General features: G+C 37.7%; 1 protein-coding gene across 3 annotated transcripts in view; it reads right to left on the bottom strand.

Annotated features, from left to right (window-relative positions):
* Positions 1 to 25,323, bottom strand: part of AKT3 (AKT serine/threonine kinase 3) — a 159,250-nt gene that overhangs the window by 122,077 nt on the left and 11,850 nt on the right. The gene's annotated exons all lie outside the window — the stretch shown is intronic.

Here is a 25,323-nt window from a genome sequence, read left to right as displayed (position 1 = left end):
ATTGGTAGACTTTGGAGATGCACAGCCTGATCCATTTCCCCACAGTTATTGAAGTGACTTTGCAACCCATGGTAGAGGGTTGAAAAGATATAAAAATGGACTCAGACTTCCTGAAGGAAGAAGTTCATTTAATGCAAATATGCAGGGCCCTTTGAATGTCCAGAGTGTGCCACCATTTTTCTAAAGAATGGATAGGTTTTGGACAGAAATCAGGTAAAACCAGGTCCCGAGTCCTGTGGATCCGAGAGTTCACCTCTGGAATGAACAAAGGGTCCAGTCTCAACACAACTCAATTGGTGTGAAAAATATAAAGGTCCTTCCTGACAGATAAGGCAGCCAAGTCTGAAATCCTCCTGGCAGAAGTGATTGCTACCAGGAAGGCCACCTTGCAAGACAAAAATTGCAGAGAAATAGATCTCAGTGGTTCAAATGGGGCCTCATTCAGTGAATGCAGTAATTTAGAGAGGTCCCATGTCAGATATCGATGAACCACTGGAGGTCTCAGATTTGTAGCTCCCTTCAGAAATCTGCGGACTGTAGGATGTCTAGATAGGGATTCTGAGCCCCCCAAAGAAAGTACAGAAGATAAGGCCGCTACCTGCCACCTTAACATGCTGGGTGACAGGCCTTTGTTAAGTCCATCTTGAAGAAAATCCAGCACCTGGGTGACTGAGGTCTCAGTAGGGTCCCGTCCAGATTGTGAGCACCATTCACAAAAAGCCCTCCAGTTCGCATCATAGATGTGATTGGTAGAAGGGCTCCTGGAGGCTTGAATGGTTTGTATCACTTTGGAGGTGTAATGGTTCCAGATCAGAGATCCCTGCTCAATCTCCAAGGAGTCAATTGAAGCTACTGGGGTTGCGGATGTAATAATGGTCCCTGGCTGAAAGATACTCTGTCCACTGCTATCCTCCAAGGGCTAGTCACAAATACGTTAACTAAGTCTGCAAACCATGGCCGTCTGGGCCAATGAGGAGCCACAAGTATGAGTTCTGCTCTTTCCCCCAATAGTTTTTGTATCACCCTCTGGACCAGGGGCAGAGGAGGAAATGCATAGAGAAGCTCCCTTGGCCAAGGGCTGCATAAGGCATCCGTCCCCTCTGCCCCCAGAACCGCAAACCTGGAGTAGAATCTTGGGAGTTGCGAGTTGTCCTGAGAGGTAAAGAGGTCTACTGCTGGTAGTCCAAAGCACTCTGACAGCTCCTGAAATAAAGCAGGATGCAAACGCCACTGTGCATGGTCTATGGTGGCTCTAATAAGCCAGTCTGCTTCAACACTGGATACACTTGCAATGTGCTCAGCTCTGAGTGATACATGAGCCCAAAGATAGAGCTGCTCTGCTTCCAGCATCAAGGGTCTTAAACGTGTACCCCTTGGCTGTTTATATGCATCTTAGTAGTCAAATTGTCAGTTAAGACCAGGACGTCCCTATCTACTACTATGTCTGTTAACTGCCTCAGGGCCAGGTGGACTGCGCCGAGTTCTAGCCAATTAATGTTGTGGTTCAAATCTGTCTGGGACCACTGTCCCTGGACCATCCTGGATTGGAGATGAGCTCCCCAGCCATAAAGACTGGCATCCAAGGTCAACAGCAGCTGGTTAGGGTCCTTGAATGAGTGCCCTAAATGAAGGGCCTCAGATAACCACCATCTAAAGGACTTGATGACTTCAGGTTAACACCTGACTTGGGAGTGGGAAGTAGTCCTGCCTGTCCTCTGAAAAAGAAGAAGAAACCATTGGAGTGCCCTGGCATGCAATCTAGCCCAGGGCACTATATTAATGCATGAGATCATTTTACCTAGGAGTGTAGAAAGCATAGCCAGAGGGACCCTGTTCTTAGATTTTACATGCCCAATCAATTCCCTGATACTCTCCTGATGGTCCTAGGATAAAAACACCTTGCACGATATGGTATCTATTACAGCTCCCAGATGGAGCAATCTATTGGTGAGAATGAAGTGACTCTTGGCCTTGTTGACAGAAAAGCCATGCCTCTGTAGCATCTGGATGGTGATCTCCAAGTCCTCTGCTGCTTGAGATGGTGAGGAGGACTGCACTAGGATGTCATCCAGATAACACTGGACTCTGACTGGGATAGCCCTCAGGTGGGCTACCAGGGCTGCTAATAGCTTCGTAAATGTTCTGGGAGCAGATAAAAGGCAAAAGGGCAAGGCCCTGTATTGAAAATTCCTTCCGTTATAGCAGAACATGAGGAATTGTCTATGGGCAAGGATAATGGGGACATGAAGGTAGGCTTCAGTTAAATCTATGGAAGTAAGGAAATCCCCCTCCCTAGTTCCCTCCAGAATAGACTGGAAAGAATGCATCTTAACCCGCCTGTATTTTACCCGGCAGTTTATATGCTTCAGATCCGGAATTGCCCTCCATCCACACGAGGCCTTTGGTATTACAAACAAGATGGAATAAAATCCCATCCCGTTGGTCCTCAGGCACCTGCTGAATAGCCTGTATCTCCAACAGGTGCTGAACAGCTGTTTCCAAGAGGACTCTTCTGTGTTTTGAGAAACAGGGCAATGAATGAAAAACCTCGAGGGAATGGAGAGGAACTCTAGAGAAATGCCCAAACAGACCATCTCCAGGACCCAGATGTCTGTGGTTACTTCCTCCCAACACCTGGCAAACAAGGCCAGACGTCCCCCAATGGGAGGATTGACAGTAGATTTATCTGGGGCATCGGAAGGGATGACCCCCAGCCCCTCAAAAGGGCCGCTTGTTGTTGAACTGAAGGTTTCTACCTGTCCTGTCCTGGTGCTGGTCTTACCTGGGAATGAAAGGCCTCTGAGGTCTAGAAAACCCACCTCCAGCTTCAGGTGCCCTAAAGGAGGGGAAGTGAAAATAAGGCATTGAGCGGAAATCACTCCTTCTAGACCTAGAAGGAAAGATCTTCCCCTTGTCCTTGGAGTCCACCAGCACCTTGTCCGGGGCTTCACCAAATAATTTGTCCCCCTTGAAGGGGGCAGTGGCCAACCTCCATCTATGCCTCATATCAGCCTGCCATAGCTTGAGCCAGAGCAAATGGCGAGAAGTTATAGAAGATCCTATTGCCTTTGAGGCAAATCTAGCTGCACTGAGGGTGGCATCAGCCAAATACTCAACAGCTGCTAGAAGCTTATTAATATGCTGATGAGATTTCAGGTTATTGGTTGGAATCATTTCTTGCAGCTCCCTCAGCCATATAAGTGATGCCCTATTAAAAAAGGATGCAGTGGTGGAGGACTTCACTGTCCAAACTGTTGACTGATGAGTTCTCTGAAATGTCTGTTCAGCCCTCTTGTCCTCTGCTCTCAATGAGTCTTCGGGCTCACCAGGAATTGCAAGCAGCTACCGGGCATCCACCGAGGACACTTCAAGGGCCTTGGAAAGATCCGCTCCCACATTAAACAGCCTCTTGTCCAGAGAAGGACTGGGACCTGACCCAGGCAAAGACCACTGCCTTTGGATGACAGTTGTGAATATCTTTGGTGCAGGAATGACATCTGTCTTCTCTGAGAAGAGTGGATCATTGGGGTCTTCAGAGGCATCTATTGGGTCAGATGATGCAGGAGCCTTGGCTTGCCCTGTAGCAAGCCTTAAAGAGGAGCGACTTGAATAAGGCAGGTTGAAAAAGGCCCGAAATTATGGGACCTTCAAAAATCCAGGCCCTCATCATCAGAGAAATCTCTTCCTAATTGGTCTTCCATCTCGGAATAGACAGAGTGGCCACATAGAGAAGGAGCATAATAATCCTCTTGCAAATAGCAGGACCTGTCATCATGGAACTGAGAGGTTTGTCTTAATTCTTGCCTGGAAGATGAATAGAAGGCTACAGAGGGAGATCTCCTGGATTGTTGTAGAGTTGCAGAGATTCCTTGTTTCACTGCGTCCACAAGTAGAGCCTGCATGTTAAACTGCCCATCTGCATCTTGCCCTGCTGCTGACTGAAGATCAGCAGCAGTGGGAGTAAAAGTTGCTTCTAGAGCTACTCTGCTTCTTTGGACCCTTGTTGCAGGCTGCTCTATTGCTGGGCAGGCAGAAAAAAAATCCCTTCCTTCAGAAGATTCAAATGGGATTTCAGGCTCTTGCCAGCAAAATTGCTCTTCAGCCCCTCCTGTGGCCAATTCCTGCAACTGCCTTCTGTCATTGTGATGAGCCCTGGCTCCTCTTTCTAACGGTGCCTCCTCATTTGGGCGGGAATCCACACTGGTCCTGTTGGGAACAGCTTCCAGGCTTTCCTGGGCTGCTTCTCTCTGTCCTTTAGTCCACAGCCTGTTCAGTGCCCTGTCCCTACAGCGCTTGTCCCACTCTGCTGCCATGGAGCTCTTTCGAGCCCCTGCACCTTGGCTCTTGGTTTGGGGTCCTCTGTTGAGGCTAGGACATAGGGCTTAGAGAGCGTGATGGCCAGCGAGCTATCTCCTGCACTCTCCTATTCATGCGGCTGGCATTCTCTGAAGAATCTGCCATTTTGGCTAACTAACAGGCAGCCTTTTTTTCTCTAAATTTAAGTGCTGACCTGCCCTCCGAAGGCTCAAGGGGCAATCCCCACTTGACACGCTGAACAGCAAAGGCAGGAAAAAAAATGTTAAAGTGCCCTTGCTGATGACAGCTGCCTTCACGCCCTTTTAAATGTCGCCATGGATTAAATAAGGTTCTGGCAGCTGTAAAAGACCGCACGCTAGTCCTCCCAAGCCAAGTATACCAGGGTGTGGAGATCACCTCAGACACACCATCCCAACTTCTCATTACTTCAATGGAATCAGCCCTCAGCCAATCCGTCCACTTTGCTCTGGGCTGAAGCCCTGAGTGATCAGAGTTTTGACAGCTGCTCAGATGGTAGACCAGGAGCCTGCTGTCAAATAGACAGTATTCAGGATTGGATTGTTCTATTTTTAACAGTTAAGGTTCAAATTCAAAGAGCACTCAACAACACGTTGTCCTAGCTGCTTGACTGAGTCAATTTCTGGGGCATGCTTAGCAACAGGGGAGTGTCCTCACAGATCGGACAGATTCAGTCCAACCAGCAGCAGCGACTGACAACCCTACCGAATCCTGGATGCTATCTTCACCACAATGGAGAAAAAAAAGTTTGGACAGCCAAAAAAAACCTGGAGATGATTGGTGCATGCTGCACAAGCAGGCAAAAAAACATTGGTGGAAAAACAAGAAAAAACAGCCAAATTTTAACTTAAACTCTACAATGTGACCTACAGCCATTCCTCGTTTAGCAGCTACCACATACACTAATGATTCACAAAACAATATTTATCTTAGTGATACTGCAACAACCAGTGACCTTCACAATATCTCTCTCCTCCCTCCCACTCTCTCCCTCCCTCCTTCTCCCTCTCTGTCCACACACACTGCTTGTTTAATGGCCAATTCACTTAACAACCATTTCACTTCCAATTTAAGAAATGAATTGGAGTCACCAAATGAGGACATGGTATATTAAAATGATTGCATATTTCCCTTTTCAATTTCTTATACGCTAAGGGCACAACCGGCTGTTTCACCCTATCTGTTTCATAGATTGTGTTCAAGCAAGGATGCTAGGTTTCACTCTATTTGATAAAAGGTGGTAGTACTAACTAATTAAGACTGTAATTAATTAATCTCCAACTAAAGATTCCTAGAGGTTGACATAAACTGAAATAGAATATGAAGATAGCAGCAATCAATACAAATAATCACCCACACAATCAAACACATTTAAGCCTCAAATGCCTGCTCAAATAAATAGTATTTAACCAACTTGCAATAGATTAGTAGAAAGGAAGCCACTCAGATTTCCAGAGGCAAAGTATTCCAAAAGCAAAGAGCCACTACAAGAAATACTGCCTTCAGGTCCGCGCATCCCAAACTTTTTATAGCAGTGGGAACCTCAATATATCTTTCTTCCTCACACAGGCCATATAAATTCCACTGGGATGATTCACAAAGTTCTCTAAAACTAAAAATTACAGAGCTGGGCAGGTCAGAACCAGTCTTCTAAATTGGATCCTGAAGCATACTTAAATATCTCTCACAAGCTAGCAGCCTGGATACTGCCAAAATATTATCAAAGGCAACCTCGTGTTGTTTGCATTACATAAACTAATCAAGTAGTGATAAGGTCAGGAATTCCTGCTGCTAAAGTATCCTGATCCAGAAATGATGCTGTTACCTGCTGTTTCAACACGAATCACAAGTCCAGGAGAACCCCAAAACCGTAACGTAGCTTCTTTAGGAAGAAAGCAGCCCTGTTTACCACTAACATTGCAGCTATCTCAAAATCAAAATTATTTCTCAAAAAATAGCAATTTGCTAGAATTCAATTTGAATTCTATTTGTATCCATTATATTAAATTATATCGGTATCCATTCAGAATCCCACACTCTTCGTATTAGAACTTCACAGCTTATCTGATTTGTCCTCTGGTGACAATATAAAGTTTGTTGATAATAAAGTTATCATCAACATACAATATTGATGATACTTCACCACAGATTGATGGATGATCTCTCAGAATAGTTTCATATACATTTAAAGAACACTGGTGAGACAACTTAATGCAAGCGGTATCCCACTGCTGCAATCACTCCTCTTTTACTACTACATATTGGAACCACCCACTAAAGGAGAACTGTGACAATCACAGAATGGGAGGCAGCCAATCAGAAATTGTGATAAATGGAATCAAGTCATTGAAAAATTTAATATGACCAAGGCAAACACACTTCCACACATTATCTATCATATTTTCTTTTGCAATAACAAAAAATTATTTAGAAATAAAGAAGCAATGTAACAAAGCCAAGGTAATAAATTAGCACACATATCAGGATATGGTATTCCAAGATGGGGAATGCCATAGTAGGCCATAATAGGATTGCCATTGCATGTACAAAAATAAAAAAACAAAATTTTAACTATTTGTGACAAAAGCACATATTACATCACTTACACTGTCATATGTATAAGTTCTGCATTCATCTCAATGCTGGAATCTGCTTCTGCAAGACAAATTCTTCAACTATTGGTGAATAAAACTTTATATTAATCTGCTGGCCTATTTCAATGTGGGCAGAATCATTATTCAACAACTGGATCAGAAGCTATGGTTGATAGTTGGGGGAAATGAAATCTGATACTATTTAAAGATTTTGTTCTTATCATCCTGTTCTTTGCTTTGTCTAATCCTGACTCATAAAAGTAAACTGCATAAAGAAGGTACCAGCTGAGATACCATTAACCTATTCATTTCCCCAGCCAAGGGAATTAATAAGAGAAACTCAAAATTGGTTGATCTGGCTCAGTCCTTATCCCTTTTCAGCAAACATGATTGGGTGCCTCCAGATATTCAAAGAGAAACCCAACCCCATGCATGAAAAGTATTTATGGAATGCATGGTATGAAATATATACTTAAATGGAATGGATGAACACAAGATGATCCATTATCATTTGTGGGAAGGAAAGCATGTGATGAAAAACCAGTTTCCAATCAGGAGTATGCAAGGAACTAATAAGAAATTAGTTAAACAGACACAATAAGAAACTTAAAGCAATTAAAGTTGCTTTTTGTATGGGATGCTGGATATGGGATGCTGGAACATCCAGTGCCATTAGAGTTTTGTTCAGCCTCCTCAAAATTGTTCTTTGCAGTTTCAACAACAGTAACAAGAAAAGAATTTGTTCAATCCGGCTGACTTGGGAGACTTATATTTCCTATTTTGCCTTTTGATATTGATGTCTCTGTCTCTCTTTCAGTAAATGGTGAATCTTCTCTTTGCAGTGGACTCTGGACTTTAATCCATTACTATTAAACCAAAGCAATAAGGTATTTTGATGCCCGCTGTGGAGCCCTATAACACTCCTGTCCTCACTCTCAAAAAGTTTCTGAAAGAGGGAGTCCATTCTGATGCAATCTGGTTGAAGATGCGTTAAAGGACGCATCAATGCTATGTCTATCCATTTTTCCAGTTGTGCCTGGAACTGGACAGTATTCCTCCTATGAATGCCTGCTTTACATCCACAGCTTACAGGGGAACCCACCTACTGTAGATCAGTATCTGTCAGCGCTACAGAAAGTCCCATACTGTACACATTGCACTTCATGCTGACCTAGCTATCCTTTTGCTATAATTTGACCTTCTGTTACCAATAGATGACAATAATGCTTGTGCATTATTATGTTCTTTTTTGTGTGAATTGTGTTCTTTTCTTGGCATGGACAAGTTCAGTTGTCTCTGAATTATTAACTTTGCTTCTCAAGTTCAATTCTATCAATTATAGGTACCTATTTTACTCAGACCAAGGACCATAACCAAACCTTTTGTCATATGAAGCAGGCTTATTCTTCTGTCCCTGTTTTTGGTCTCGTTAACTATTCTTTATTCTTTACCATATTTTGCCATGAAAATGACACCCCCTGGTGTCCTTCTTCAACCCTGTGACAATTGTCCTCACCTGGTGTTTTACTACAGTTACAAGATGGATCCAAGCAGCTGCCTTTCCAATTTGTCTCTGTGCCATTCAAGCTGCTGATTTCTTACTGGACAAATCCTCCTGTTATGTCCTGTCATCATACTTATTCCCCATATGAGAGTGGCCTTTCTCTCATCAGTTTGGCTTGTTCTTGACTCCCGCACAGTTGAACAAATTGCAGGTGGCACTCCTGAACTTTCCAAATCTTCCTGGCATCCTTATTTCTTTCCTTCATCTCTGCTCTCTGTCTTGTAATGAAAGTTTTTTTTTCAATAAAAAATTATTCTTCTTTCCAAAATTTAGGAAGTTCCCATTGTAAAGACATTTTTTTAAATTTTATACTGATTATAACCCTAATAGATGTTTCTGAATGTGCCATATGTTTCTTCTGAATGTGTTGAACCTGGTTCTTTGCTCACTCTGTTCCTGCTCATGTTGCTGAGTTACAAGCTCTGACTCAAACTTGAATTTTAGCCTCAGGTTCCTCTGGTAATATTTATAGTAGTAGTTTTTATTGTTTTGGTGTTATGCATAACTACAGCCAATTCTAGGAAAACCTCTGCTTGTCTAATTCAGGATGCTGACTTTGCGATACTTGCTGCTATTCTTCTGCCCTCTGCTGTTGCTCTTGTTAAAGTAAAGATCTATTCTCATTTGCCTAGGAATGAACTTTTTAATTCTTATGCTCAACATGTTGCACTCTAGTCTCCCAATGTTTCTATACTTTTTACTTCTTTTTATTTGTTCAGAAAACAGACCCAGCCTGAAAAGACTGGATTTAGGTAGAGATCCTTTCTTAGCCATCAGGGAGCTCTTCAGTATCAAGATAGTTTCTGGTTCCTCCCTTTTTCCTTTCTCTTCTTATCCATTTAGCTCAAGGGTCTTCAAACTTAGCAAGTTTAAGACTTGTGGACTTCAACTCCCAGAATTCCTGAGCTAAAATGACTGGAGGAGGAATTCTGGAAGTTGAAGTCCACAAGTCTTCAAACTGTCAAGTTTGAAGACCCCTGATTTAGCTAATAAGGTATCAAGCGGGCACCTACAAGGGTCAGTCCGGGGTCCTCTGTTCTTCAATACTTTTATAATTTGGATAAAGTGAAAGAGTGAATATTAATCAAATCTGCAAATTAAGCAACAATGGGTGGGATGCCCTTGATTGTAGAACATAGAAATAACATATAAAATAATCTGGATGTTAGAGAAACATAATGAGATTTAACACAGACAAGTTCACTTATGCAAATAATATTTCACAGACATAAAATTTAAAGATAGCCGGCTTGATAAATATATTTGTGTAGAAAATCTTGAAATAGTATCGGTAGTTACTTACAATGAGCATGCAATATAATGTGACTGCAATATGACTGCAAAAAGGACATCGATGAAGAGCACACACATATGCACATGTGCTTATATATGGTATATTCTCTCTAACTCTTCTCCCTCTATGTGCGCGTATGTGTGTATGGAGGGAGACAGAGACAGAAAGAGACAGGGAGTGAGAGAGAGAAACAGAGAGGGAGGGAGGGGAGAGAGAGAGAGGATAAATTCCAAATCACAGTAAGTAATAATTTGACTTTATTCTATTTTGGTCAAACCATGCATACCTTGGCTACTGTGTCCAGGTCTAGGTACTATATTTTAGGATTTAGAGAAATTTGACATAAGGACATCAAGGTAAGCAAAAATGAAATCCTATGAAAACAAATGGAAGAGTAGGATATACAGATAATCCTCGATTTACAGCAGTTTGTTTAATGACAGTTCAAAGTTACAATGGTAGTGAAAAAGTGACTTATGGTAGGTTTTCACACTTACGACCGTTGAAGATTTTCATGGTCATGTGATCAGAATTCAGACGCTTGGCAACTGACTCATATTTATGATGATTGTAGTGTCCTGGGGTCATGTGATCACCTTTGTGACAAGCAAAATCAATGGGGAAGCCAGATTCACTTAATAACCATGTTATTAGCTTAACCCCATTGATTCACTCAACCACTGTGGCAAAAAAAAGGGTTGTAATATCAGGCAAAACTCACTTTAACAAATATCTCACTTAGCAACAGAAATTTTGGGTTTGGTTGTGATCATAAGTTGAGGACTACCTATACATTTAGCCTTGAGAAAAACTAAATGAGATCATGACAAAACTCTTCAAATACTGAAAAGAATGTCATATAGGCCAGGAGCTGTTCCTTCTTACCCCAGATAGAAGGAGAGAGAAGAATGGGAAAGGGCAGGTTCCAACTCCAATTCTATTTTTCAACAAAATGCTCTCAACGGTCCTTATGATATTCCCCTACATTTCTGTGCAAACATTGATATATGTAATATATTCTGTGGATGACTTATTTTATGCTTTGCTTCTATGTCTTCTGATCAAGCTATACTAATCCTCAATTTACAACCAATCATTTAAAAAAATGAGTCAGTTATAATAGTCTCAGAAAAGGTGCTTTATGGCCCATAAAGCACTTCTGGCCAATGTCATGCTGCCCACCCTTATGGTCACATGATTGTATTTCAGGTGCTTGGCAACCAGATTACATTTACAGCATCCTGCAGTCACATGACCATGATTTGTAACTTTTTTGCCAGTTTTCAGCAGTTTTTGCTAGTTTCCAGCAAATATACCCATTTAGGAGAAGGGATTCAATTTATGACCATGTGATTCACTTAATGATCTTATGTTTCAGTCTTATGACATGATTCGCTTAATAATCACAATAAAAATGCTTGTAAAATCAGGTCAGATTATGTGGATGCTTTGATTTATGACCATCATGACTAACAACTGAAATTTCAATTCTAATTGCAGTTATAAGTCAAGGAACACCCTCATGTTCTTTAATTGCTATCTGCCAATCATAAATCTCAGTCCACTAGGTTTGCTATACATATTAACATATTAACACATTACCAGTTACTATCTTTCACCACAATCTCTCTCACTGGGTAGAATTGTGGAAAATTCAGCACTTAGATCCTAGAGGAAAGGAGTATGAGGAATTTAGCAATAAATAACTAATAAAAATAGTTAATTACTAAAAAATGTTTTAAAATTTAAAGAAAGGAAGGAATACACAGAACATGTAATTTTTGGAGGGACCTCTCTATATTTTTGGTTTAGATCAGAAACCATTCAGAAGGAATTGGCCTTGAAGCTTTGGAAATGTTTCTACTTTATAAAATCATGAAGTTGACATAACCTAATCTAAGGCCAATAACCTAAAGACAATCTAATTTCAGGGTAAAGGATGTTCTATAAGGTGGGCATTGAGGCAGAGAAGGGATGTCTTCTAGGTTCAACCAAATGTAGATTCCTAGCATGGTACATCTTTCATGGTGTACAAGTCTTACTGCATTAAGCAACCAAATTTCAACTCTATATTTGCACAAAACATTTAAAATTAAAAATATATTAACATTATCATATATTTTCTGTAAATCAATAGAAACCAAATAAATTTTCACACTCATACACTTCTAATGACTTGCTAAAGGTAAAAATATGGACTATCTACATACCACCCAGCAAAGAGCCACAAAATACTTCCCAGCTTTTGCTCACATTCACATACTTTCAATTAGAATTACACTACCTCTTTTCAGCACTTAACTAATTCCCTTGTAGTTTTTGAATTCCTACTTGCCACCTTTTCCTTTACTTTACTGGATATTTGTTGTTCAGACACTCTAACTCTTTGTGACCACATGGAGCGTAACACACTAGCCCCTCCCCAGTTTCCTAGAATTTGCCCAAATTCATGTTCATTGTGTCAATGACGCTATCTAACCATCTCATCCTCTGTCATCTCATTCTCATTTTGCCTTTAATCTTTCCCAATATCAGAGTCTTTTCCAATGATTACTCTCTTCTCATTTGGTGATCAAAGAACTTGAGCTTGGTATCTGTCCTTCCAAAGTACAATCAGGGTTGATTTCCTCAACGGTTTATTTATTTTACTATATACAGGGGGATTGAAACAGTATTCTTCCAATGGTCTTGAAGTTTTCATGTACATATTAAACAAGTTGCACAATTTTCTCCAAGTACACAATATGCACCTGCAGCTTTGTTACTTTATAAAATCTATGACTAACTTTATATCATTTTTTTTCTTGGACAATAACATTTACAGTTTTAATTTCAATTCCACTGTTTGGCATGTCACTATCGTTTTTCTACAAACTCTAAAATACTCTTACCAGCATTGCCTTACTTCAGTTTCATCCAAAGTCATTTAATCTCTTCTATTCTTAATTACATTCACTCTGCCAAAATCTATTTATTTGGTCCCTTTCACTTCCAAAACATTTTTTATTTCCATCAAAATCACTCTACGGTTTTACCTTTTTAATTTTAACCATTTCTTGTTCACATTGACTACCTTTGTTACAACTATCCTTTTCAGTCTATACATGGATATTCTATAGATATAGTATCTTTCAACCTCACTTCTTAAAGCAAGCATTCTCTCACATGCATTATTCTGATCCTGTTTATTTTCACATCAACATTCTCAACCAGCATCATTATACTATCTGTGTAATTCCAGATTTTTGAAAAATACTTTTTCCTTCATACTAAACAGCTTCAACAACCTTTTCATTTACATCCACTTTAATTCATTATGCTGGGAAAGCACTCATGGTTTTTATTCCTACAGATATTCTATCATTCACTCCTGTTTCATTCATTTCTGCCCTTTTCCATGTCTTTCTCCCCATCACAAGATTTTGGATCTCTAACCACATCATGAACAGTAAAATGGCACTTAAGGCTATTAACAAGAAAATCCAAAAGTACTGAAGTTCTAAAATGTATTCAATGTAAACATAATAAAAACAGCCCACATGTCCTAAAAATCCATTGATATGGCAATACCTAGAGAAATAAAAAAATATTTATTAAGTTCTATGGTGTTTTGTATTTTATTAAGCAGTAAATCAACCCCAAAACTAATTTTCATAAATAATTAGTAGCAAAACTATAAGCCGAAACTATGGAATATTTTTAAAATGTTGTGACACAATTCTGACAGAAAAGTCAGAATTGACTGTAAGAATGACTATTGGTATGTCATCGTCACTGAATTATCATTAAATTAAACACCCGTTTTGGCACTGATGAATATCTTTTTCTATTTGAAGTGGGCAGACATCCAAACTCATTGTTTCCCGATAGCATACAATAAATTAGTAAAAACTCAGCAAAACAAGTACAAATGAATAATAGCACTAAATGGAAATAAAAGTTACATTCAAGGATACTTTTAGCCTTATGTTCCATTTTATAAGAAAGTTGTTCATTTTAAAGAATTCCTAATGTGTACAAGAAAATTATAGGCATAATTAACTAAAAGGCAGAGATAATAACAACTCTCTCTTATGATTACTGAGTTAGGAAATGTCACCTCCATGGGAAAATACGTTTTTTCTTGATATTTAGATTGCTTTTACATTTTAAAAAAAGTATGCTTAATTGTTGTAGTCATCTCTCCTATAATATAAATAGTTCCTTAGGAAACACCAGCTACCCAGACAACTGTTCTGCCTCAATGGTTATATCGAAACTTTAAAAGAAGTACTTCACTTTGCATTGAACTATCTATGATTAGAATGCCAATTATCTAGGTTTTCCTTGTTTCTTTGTTGACTTTGCTATCTTACAAATGTTGAAAAACCGGAAGGGCTTTGTATTTGTGCAAAGGTGACAGAGAAAAGCAAAAGAATATTGACTGTAATACCCTTTAAAAATATTATTTATAGTTGAAAAATTAATGTCTTGAGTTCGTATTTTTGGATGCATCCAAACTGCTTTTATTTTTTTAAAATCACATTAAGTCTACAGCGCATTTTTTCTCTTGATTTTTTACTAACTACTTGTCCTTGCAATAAAATCTATATACATGTGGAATAGCTTTTTGCTGGTTTTAGAATTTATTTAATAAGTGGACTGACAGGGAGCTCATGTATTATGCCAGTATGCTAGGAAATGCCATTACCAAAACTTTTGGGAAATGTTAAAAATATAGATAAACTTAAATTTAAAAAAAAACACAGACAAATAACAGTTCATTAATGATGTCAGGTTTTCCCAAAGGCATTCAAGCTTCAATAATCTAATCCAAACAGTATTTTAAGGAGCAATCAATGAACTGAGAACTAACTAAATTTTCAAGAATACTGTGATTTTATTGCTAATAAAAATACATTTGCATAGTAGAAAATCATTTCTAAATGCAATGACCAACTGTACATTTATCTTCTTACTCATTATTCATTTACGTCATTAAATTCTTAACCAAAGGTACTAAGCATATTCAAATTCTCTGCAAAACAAGTTTCTAATATACTAGCTTGGTTGAAACATAGTATGTCAGTCACAATTCTCTACACCTGATTACTGCGCCCTGCTTTACATGGCTTTTACAAAGATAAATCCTGCCAACTTTCAAGGAAGTGATAATAGGTACATGGGCAGAAATGATCCTTTCAATGCTGTACCGTAGAAGTTTAAAAATCCTTTTAATTGATTTACTGACTACATGTGCAATGACATTGATAAATTTTGTTATAAATAAAACAACAAAGTGACAGAATGTACTGCTTTTATATAGATCATGTTATATTATAGTTCACTAATCCCTACTTATAGCCTTTGAAAATTCAACAAAATAAATATTTGCTAACATGAATATCCAGGCAAACAATAAAAATTCTAGGAAGTAGGTTGGAAAATACATGCAAAAGTAGTATAGAAAATTTAAAATAAAATCAAGATACCATATAAAAGTACATTACAATGGTTAGGCCCATACCTGCAACACCTGCTTTCTTATTTTGTTATATGAACATTGAAGAATTTTTAGCGTAAGAAACTATAAAGTAGACTATATGACTAAATTGTGATCATACACACACACACACACACACACACTATACAGAAACCTGATGATGGCAGATGAGATTCTGCCGAAATATTGCTTCAACTTTAAAAGCACAACTATAATGACGTGGGAAAATACCCGAACAAAGCTGAATACCATACATACATACATACATACATACATACGCGCGCACACACACACACACACAAACACACACTCAAACAAAATAATTTTTGCTCAATTCATTATAAGAAAAGCATTATAAGTTAAACTAGTTGATCTGAACACATTTAAGACTGGTCAAGTCAACCATATAGTTGAATAAAGTGGAATCTTACCTCTCCCTAAATGCCTGGAAGCTATGCTTACATAATAGGGCCTTGATGGTGAACCTATGCCACGCATGCCGGAAGTGGCATGTAGAGCCATTTCCCCAGCACATGAGAGCTCGCCTGGAAGAGCCCCACTGCACATGCGCACGTGCCGCCGCCACCCAACAGCTTATTGTCGGGTATCTGGCATGCATGCATGGGGGTGTGGCGGTGCACAGGGAGACATGCGCACATACGCAAAGACACTGGGGGTCGCGGGTGCATGTGCAGAGCCACGTGGCATGTGGAGGGATCACGTGCGCATGCGCAAATGGATGGCACGGGGAGTGATCCTGCACGCATGCACAGATGTGCAGCTCACGGCAAGGGGAATCGCGCGCACATGCGGACGCACAGCATGCAAGGGGAATCGCACATGCAGGCACAGATGCAGAGCACACTGCAAGGGGATCATGCGCACAGGTGCAGGGGGTGGGGGGGGCAGCATACATTGCCTTCTGGGTGCTGGCACGTGAGGAATTATTGGCACAAGAACCAAAAAAGGTTTGCTACCACTGTAACAGGGCTTCAAGAACAATGAAAGGAAGGAGTGGTAGGAGAACAAAGTTTTAGATATATTAGAAATCCTCCAGTCTTCCTAATTTGCCATCCCCCAAATGTCAGGCTTTAAGTAGAAAATTACAGGGTTAATAAACCCACCCCATAACAACCATATCAAGTGGATTTATTAACACTCTTTTTGGAAAATAAATTTTCTCTTTGGAAAAAAAAACTTTTGCAAAGCCAATATGCAATGAAATTATGTATAATGAAATATAATATAAACAAAGAACTTCTACTAAAAAGCAGAAAAATCTATTTTTAATTTGCTGCTCAGTCATTAGAAAGGTACCCCATAACGACCATATGTTACTCAAATATGTTATCACACCTACAATTTCATCATATGTCTCCCAAGAAATTAATTAGCTCTAACTTCTTCAACTTTGACAAAATGTCTTCAATAAGTCATGTTACTAGCTGTTAACAAACATTTCAAATTTCAAAGCTTTCCCAGCTTTTATTTAACCTTTAATTATTACAATTTAGCAGTATTTAAAAAGCAGATGTTCTTTAATGTTTCAATTTCTTAAGAATCGTATTTACAGTTTTTTTAAAAATTAAAAAACATTTTAACATAGATAAAAGTTTTCCAATAATGTTTATTCATGTGGATAACTACTTTCATCCTTATAGGATCAAGTTTTAAAAGGATCTGAAATTCTAACTGCATAGATGAAAGCAACTTACAATATAAATATTAGAATGAGGTAGCACTAAAATCAGAGAAGATTTTCTAGGTGCAGGGAATGTTTTCCTGAATGAAGAATTTCCACCCCAGATTTATAGTGGGATTCTACTTCATAATGCAACTAAGCCTATCATCTCCTGCCCTATACATTTTGCCGAATATAGAACAGAGCCTGATTAGACTTTTGGCCTGCACAGTCTCTACAAGTATGGGAACCATGTATTTTTATTGGTAATTTCAGTATGTATTTCTTCTACAAGAAACACTTTAGTAGATTGCTTTAAAGCTAAAATATTATGCTATTAATATTTGTTAATATGTTTTTTCTGTACTATTCATTAGTTACCAAATTTGTTTAAGATCGGCAGCCTATAAATTTTCCTAATAAATAAAACATAAATAAAAACTAATATTTACATTAGATTACAATTTAGCTATGATTTTACTGTTAAAAATATTTCCAACATTATTGTTTGATTTGCCAGAGTTGTGCATTATATAAAAATATGTATATTTGAATTCTAAATCATGTTTTCCTAAAGATGGAATCAAAATACCATAAAATGTATTACCAACAGATGAGTTATATGGTAAGAAGTAAAGATATAAGCTGTTATCCTTAAATATACATTATTTCATTTAAGGCTAGAGTCACAGAAATTACAGGTGCCTGGTGCAGTCTTCCAGGCATTTGTTCTACTGGAACTGTAGCTTAAAGCTAATGAAGGATGGTGAAAATGTTGGTAACATATTGTAATTTTGCTTAATCCCACTTATTACCTGGAATGGTCCATTAGGCAGAATTTGATAAAAAATGCCAATGATATGATTTTGAGAGAACAGAACTATGTACAATACATTCTGTCCAACATCCTTAACCTTACACAAATCACTTAGTTGTATTAAAAATGTCTAATCATTAGAAATAAACAAGTCAGCAACTATTCCATTCACATTCTGTATAAAGAATGGAAATGATAGTCCTCAAGCATCAAAATGTTTTGGATTGGCCCCATATGAAATGTAGCTTATTCATAAAGAAGCATCACTAAAATAATGCTCAATATGTATTCATAAAAGCTATATACTGTTAATAGCAGTGCCAAATATGTTATCATTTTACATATTTACCATGGGATGCTTCCTCATAAACAAGAGTTTAAAATTTGGTATGTCAAAATATATTCTTGTATATTGATAGGAGCTGAAACCTCTTGAATTTTTGGAAATGAGTACTTAGGAGGGCATAGTTAAAGAAAATAGTTAAAATAGACTTTCTTTTTAAAATGAGAGGGATTTGATTTATAACCACTTCTGCAGTATTTCAAATGTTTGCAACTCTGAGCAGTTAAGTGGACAAAGAACTGAACAAAAAACATATTTACAATGAAAATGTTCAAAAGTAAAATATTAAAAACAAAAATAAAAGTTAAGAATAATGCAGAGGCAGAAATTGTTTTAGTTGATTTTTAATTAAAAAAACCTTCTTAACTTTATCCTTCCAACCAAAAACTAAACTAAAACTCAATTATTCCTCAAAAATTTTCAATTCCCTGAAATGAATTATTCAAACAAAATATTCATAAAATGGATTTAAAAATATTGGAAATATATTGGAAATAGTAGTGAAAACAAAAGTAAGTGAGCTATAGCCCGCTTAAAGCTTAATAAAACAATGGGTCTGGATAGTATTCATCCTAGAGTTCTGAGAGAACTTCTAGGTATGCTCACTGGACCATTAAGTATTCTGTTTAACCGGTTTTTTCTAACAAGTTAAGTTCCTCAGAAAAGGCAAAAAGCTAATACTGTACCCATCCACAAGAAGGCGGCTAGGGAAGAAGATGGAAACTATCAGGCAGAGAGCTTAACATCTATAGTAATGAAGTTATTGGAATCACTCCTGAAAAAAAAGGATTATGAACATTTAAAAGAACACAACTTGACGGACCCAAAGCACCATGGTTTTAATGAGGGCAGGTCATGTCAAACTAATTGACTTTTTAAACTATGTCACAAATGTTTTGGCACAGGTGGTGCTGTATACATAACCTATCTGGATTTTAGCAAAGCATTTGATACACATCACATAATTAGCTCATAAAAATGTTGTGCAGGCTAGGGCTTAACCACTGGGTGGTTAAGTGGATAGAAAGTTGGCTCAGGGATAGGGTGATTGTGTGATTGTTAACGGGGCACTGTCTGTCACAAAGGGTGTATGACAAGGCTCAGGTCCTGTTCTGTTCAATATACTTGTAAGTGACACAACAGAAGGATTTCTACAGAAGTGTTATCTTTTTGCTGATGACACAAAGGTATGTAATAGAGTTGATAGTCCTGGGGGTATTCCTTACATGGAAAATGATTTGGCATTGCTGGAGAATTGGTCAAAAATGTGGAGATTACAGTTCATTGTTTCTAAATCTAAGATCATGCACTTGGGGAAAAAGAATCCTCTGGCAGGATACAGTATTGAGGGTACAGTGTCAGACAGAGCAACAGAAGATAAAGCTTTAGGGGTGCTCATAGCAGATGATTGCAAAATGAGTAAACAATATGGCTAGAGGAGGGGTGTCAAACTCGCATCATGAAGGCATCATCACATGACATATCGCAACTTTTTCCCCCTTTCCTAACTGGGTGTGGGCGTGGCCAGTGCATGACGCATCCAGCCCGCAGGGCACAAGCTTGACAGCCCTGGGCTAGACAATAAAATTCTGGGATGCATCACCAGAGATCACCAGCAGGAAAAAGGAGGTCCTAATCCTGCTATATAGGGCTTTAGTAAGACCCCATTTGGAATATTGTGTCTAGTTCTGAAGACATCACTTAAAAAAAGATATTGATAAGACTGAGTGAGTCTCAAGATGGACAACAAAAATGATACAATAAGGGACAGAAAATATCAGAAGAGACAGGAGGAATGGAATATGTACAACCTGGAAGACAGAAGGGAAAAGCTGGACACGATTGAAACCTTTAAATATATTAAGAGTATGAATAAGGTACTTAAGGGCAGTATTTTCAATATTAAGCAAAAATCAAGAACACAGTAGCATAATCTCAAACTGACAGGAAGTTTAAAAGTAATGTTAGAAACTATTACTTTGCAGAAAGAATAGTAGAAGCTTGGAACCAACTTCCAGTAGTGGTAGTGAGTCAATCAGTAACTGAGTTTATGCTTGAGATAAATACATGTCCATCATCCAACAAAAAATAAAAAAATGAAATAAAAAGAAATAAAAAGAAAAAAACAACCATGAAAAATAATTTTTTTTTAATTATTATTATTTTAAGTTTTTATTCTTTAAAAACAAAAAATACAAAAATCTCACTTCCATTAACAGTTATTGTTAAGGGGCAGACTTGATGGATCATTAGGTCTTCTTCTGCCATAAGTTTTCTGTTTCTATTTTGCTCATTGCACTCAGTTAAAAATGTTTCATTCTGGGGCAAAATGCTTGAATAAGATAGTGGTCGCGTAGCTTCAGATGTTGGAGAACACTAATGATGTAGACTCCTTGAACCCAACCAAACCTTATAGTTTTTTCATTTCAGTTAATGGATGCCCACAAAGGTATTCCTCAATTTTGAGAATAGGTAGAAGTTGTATGTCACCAAGTCTGGACTGTAAGAAGATGGAAGATGACAGATCCAACTTCTCAAATACCTCTTCAATGGTTTGTGGAGTGTGAGGCCTATCACCATGTCACAGAAAAACTTCCTTTTATGCTTCTGAACTCTGCTTAATCATTGTTTTAAGTTTTGGGTATGGCAGTTCTGTTGAGTATTGCAGTTGAATATAACACTCTGAGCTGATACTGGTGCCAGGTTCAAGAAAATCCATGTGAATAATACCATCTGTGTCTCAAAATAACTGTACATCATAAATTTTCCTGTCAAACCCTGGGTTTTTAATTTTTATTTTTTTTTTCCCATGTAAAACATTGTGATGATATTCCATGGACTGACACTTCAATTCTGGGTCATAATGATAAGCCCATATTTTGTTGGCTGCCACAATGCTATAAAAAATTTCCTCGCTTTCTTTGTCAAGTGTGACAATTACTGGCAAGTATCAACTCTTGAAACTCTCAGCATGTGAGGAATCTATCTTCCATAAATCTTATAATATTGAAGAACATCAATAATATGACCCATACATTCCTGTGAAATGCCAAGCTTGACAACAATTTCTCTTTGAGTGATCCATTGACTCTTCTTAATTCAATTCATCAAAGTTTCTCACGTGAAACTTATTGTGATAGCTCTCCATTTCATTATTTTTTCTTTCTATAATTTGCTGTAATTATTTTGAATTATATCTTTATTACTTCCTGTCAAGTGGAGTCTTAGATATTTCACTGAATCCTTTGCTATCTTACAGACAGTGGGTCTTTTATAAAGTCTTCTTCAGAGGTTAAATGCCTTGTTATTATCTTAGCTTTCTTTTCATTAATTTTCTTTCTGAAAAGGCAGCCAAAGTCTTTATTTATATCAACACTCATATGGAGCTTTGGTTGCATAATTAATATATTAATATTATATTGTCTGTATAGTATTTCATTTTGTATCCCTCTCCTTAATAATTATTCCAGTTATTGTTTATCTTTTAGGATCTTGCTTGTTGTGACTTCCAAAGAGATTACAAATAGTAAAGAGGCTTGTATCTTTCATACTGAGAAGTTTGCAGAGTGTATTCCATTCACTGTACTATTTGCTATCGTTGTTGATATATGCTGTCTGGGATCCTTCTCCATGATTCATTTTGCCTAAACCTGTGATGGCGAACCTATGGCCATTTGTACGGACACACGAGGCCCAGGCAAATTTACCTCACTGCGCATGCAGGCATCTCCCAGCTGATTTTCAGACCTTTTTTGGCCTCCCAGAGGCTTGAGGGAAGTCTCTAAAGCCTTTGGAGGCTGAAAAACAGGCCCGTTTCATCACTTCTGGTATTTCCGGAAATACAGGAAGTGATAAAACAGGCCTGTTTTTCTGCCTCCATAAGCTGCAGAGGCTTCTCTCGAGCCTCTGGGAGGCCGAAAAAGGCACGAAAAATCAGCTGGGAGGTGCACGCATGCGCAGGGGCACATTACCTTCTGAGTGCAGGCACGTGAGCACGAGCACAATTTTCGGCACAGGAGCCCGAAAAGGTTGGCCACCATTGGCCTAGACCTTCCAGTAGAAATATACTGTATATTCAAAGATGTCTAAGCTTTTTCCGGAGCTAAAATATTACAGCTCCCTTATTCATAATATTGATATACATAGTGCATTTGTAAGTACAGTAATTAATTCCACTGTTCTCCATTAATGTCATCTTTGGAATATAATGTTTCTGGTAGGTGCTTATTATTTGGGAATGAATTTCCTTTTACATTAGCTGATATATTTACAAACAACATTCTATAATGAAATTGGTCTACATGACTAAGATTTCTTTGTGTTCTCGTTTATGGCTTTTCTCTTTTTTGTGTTATGAATGCTTATTTCAGTTTTTGACATTGTTTTTATCTTCTTGATTTCATTCATCATTTTTAATAGTGATTTCACTAATTCCTCTTCCACCTTCTGGTAATTCTGGGCTATCTGTCTATCTGGGTCTGACATGTATTCAATTTTAATTGTTTTATCTCTCTTATTCTTTGATATCTTGAATGGTTATAGATTTCCTTCACAAATGTCTATGTTTTTTACTGAATTCTTTAAGAGCTGTGTTTTTGTATGTTTTCAGACATTTCCTGTCAATTTTAAGTTTGGAATATAGTTCCTCCAAAAAGTCCAATTTTTTGAGGTGAGGATTTATTGCTAAGGCAGAATTGACTGTGCTTGGCATGACTGGAATCTTGACAGAGCCAAACAGGATCAGAATGAAGGTCATGCATCCATCCTGGTGCTACTTGATCTCTCAGTGGCTTTCAATACCAACAATCTTAGTATCTGAGCATCGGTGTTGAGAATGGAAAGCATAGTGCTAATTTTCTGAAATTGCAATGATTATTTTGATCCTTCTAATACTTTTGAGTATTTTTGCATGACTACCATATGTGACAGAATGTTTCTTCTTAAATCTTGTTTTGAAGCACTGTTGGAAAACTTGATCCCCTGCGTTTTTTAGCCTTACAAAATCTTATTCTTGAAAAATGTGAGTTGATTAGGTATATGGCACCTTATGAATTTCTTTTGCTTTAGTATCCTCATCTTTCCAGTCCAAAAATACTGGCCAATGCTGGTATAATTTTTCTTCTCTATTTGCATCTGAACTCTGTGGGATAGCTTTAAATCTCAAACTGAATTCCTTCTGAGTTCCCAGCCACACTATTTTTCTCTCCAATTTCCCATTTACTTTTTTAAATGTCCATATTATCATTGGCTTATTTTATATCTCCATTTGATAGAATTTTCCATCTTTTCATCTTATCAAGCCTTCAATCTATGCTTTTTTGTCAAAGACTGAATAGTAAGGTGACCAACCTTTTTTACAATGAAGAGGACACAAATAAATTGAAGAAAAAAAACAAAGCCACTTGCACGCATCGCACTCTTGTGCACAGCCCACTCTATCAAAACAATTCTCTTGTGTGGAGCGCATGCGTCTCATAATCGCGTCTCGCCACACTGTATTGAGCCTTGACAAATCCTCATGTTAAATACAAATACATCACATCACTCACAACAGATCGGATTGGCATCGATCAAATATGGAGATTTACAGATTAATCTTCAAATATCAAAAAGGAGGACATGTAGGAGGACACTTTTCGAGAGAGGACAGAACTTACAAAAGGAGGACTGTCCTCCGTAAAGGAGGATGGTTGGTCACCTTATGAATAGGGTTTCAAGTGACTGAGTCAATTTAGATCCCAATTCATCAAACACTGTGTGTAGAAACTTAAAGAAATTGCTTTATCATTTTATTTTCCTTCTCTAACAATTGTTCTAAGGAACCTCTTCTATCCTCTATTCCTCCTGCCTTATACATCATTATTTGAAACCAAACTGTTAAACAGAAGATAAGATAAACACAAACTTTCTCTAGTTTTTAAAACTGTAATTGTAGGCACGCACATCTGTGTTTCCATGGTTTCAACCAAATATTCAATCTACTCAGGTTACTTTTATTTTTTATTTTGTGAATCAAATCAATTACCGACAATGTTTAATATATAGCAAATGCATTCCCATGGAAAGCTTGAGTGTTAATTCAGTTAGGATTTTGAAAATGTAGTTTCATAAAAAATTTAATCTTTTTATAAAATAAACTTCCCCTTCAACAGTTTTTAACTTTCCTGTCATTCCTTATTGAACTTTTTACCAACTATTCCACATATTTAAAACTTTAATTCAGCTTTTAAATTATTATCCCACCCAAAAAAGGAAAACCACCAAGAGAAATATTTATCTATTGTAAAACAAGTCTCTCTCATGCTAAAAATAATTATATCCAAATGTGGTTAAGAACTGAGATTCATTGGTTCTTTTCTCCACATTGGCTGCACCACAGCAGTGAACCTAGATAGACTCCCACTCCTTCCAACCATTCAACTAGCAAGTAAACTGCAAAAGCTTCCATCTTTACTGTTAACTCATGGGAAACCGCCATCTGGAGATCAGAGGGGTTGATTTCATGCTTCCTCCTTTATCTGGAGAAAATTCAGCATCCACACTGGCTACTGGGCATGGATCTTAGCTGTGACACTGTGTCCAGTTTTCCTCAAAACAAACTAAATGGCCATTAATCATCAGTTATTTTGTATTTTCATCATGAGAATGAGAATATCTATACCTTCTTTTGGGGCTCTTCTATTTCCACTAATTGTTGTTTTATTCTGTTTCGTTCTCTCAATACCTGTTTTAGATCAGTTTTGTGAAATTTTCTAATTTTATTTTTCCCTCCTTCCAATTGTCATTTTCATCTACTACATTGATGCAAACATTATAAGAATTTCTCTCATATCAGTTTTACATATCTCCAATATTGTTGTTTCTGATATTCCTGATGAGGTATTTATGTTGAAGGAACATTTTGGTTTTTTATATTTCTGAAATAGGCCTTTTTTACAGACAGTTATCTTATTTGAAAAGCGTTTTTTCTTCTCAAAATTGGATTTGGTCCATACATATCATTGAGAGAATTTCTAGTTCCTTAATAAATGATGTGAGAGCCTTAGAAACCCAGCAGGTATCAATTATTTAATATCCACAATGTCTTACAGAAAAGAACATATAGCCCCTTCCTTCAGATTTTGTAGTCTTCAAGCATTCATCAAAGCAAGTGTGCCCATATATTGAAAACTCCTTTTGGGAGTTTTCCTCCATTTTTCTCTTTGAGAAGTAA

Source organism: Pseudonaja textilis, chromosome 1 (genome assembly GCF_049901715.1).
Source record: "Pseudonaja textilis isolate UNSWEBS1 chromosome 1, rPseTex1.2, whole genome shotgun sequence".
NCBI classification, from domain to species: domain Eukaryota; kingdom Metazoa; phylum Chordata; class Lepidosauria; order Squamata; family Elapidae; genus Pseudonaja; species Pseudonaja textilis.
Note: the sequence above shows the minus strand (reverse complement) of the source record. Positions and strands in the feature narration are given on the sequence as shown.